The following is a 480-nucleotide window of genomic DNA, read 5'->3' on the forward strand; positions in this document are numbered from 1 at the left end:
ATTTTCAACAGATGGTGCTGGCAGAACTGGAAAATTATATTCAAAAGATTGAAACAAGACCCTCACCTCACACCTTATACAAAAACCAACTCAGCATGGATTAAGGACCTAAATGTGAATCACAGAATTATGAAGGCCATCAATGAAGCAATAGGGACAAATGTGAGGGCACTAATCCAGGGAATACACAGACTACAAAACATTTTGAAAACCACACAAACAAAAGTACACAAAATAGATGAGTGGGACATACTGAAAATTATAAACTTATGTGCATCAAAAAATGTCACCAGAAGAGTAAAAAGAGAATCCACACAATGGGAAAAAAATCTTTGCAATGACATATCAGACAAGGGACTCACTTCTAAAATATATAGGAAATTACAACACCTCTACAAGAAAAAGACAAATAACCCAATTAAAAAGTGGGCACAGGACATGAACAGGTACTTCACCAAGGAAGAGATCCGGGCAGCCAAC

The sequence above is a fragment of the Chrysochloris asiatica genome, unplaced genomic scaffold (genome assembly GCF_000296735.1).
Source record: "Chrysochloris asiatica unplaced genomic scaffold, ChrAsi1.0 scaffold00244, whole genome shotgun sequence".
NCBI classification, from domain to species: Eukaryota; Metazoa; Chordata; class Mammalia; order Afrosoricida; family Chrysochloridae; genus Chrysochloris; species Chrysochloris asiatica.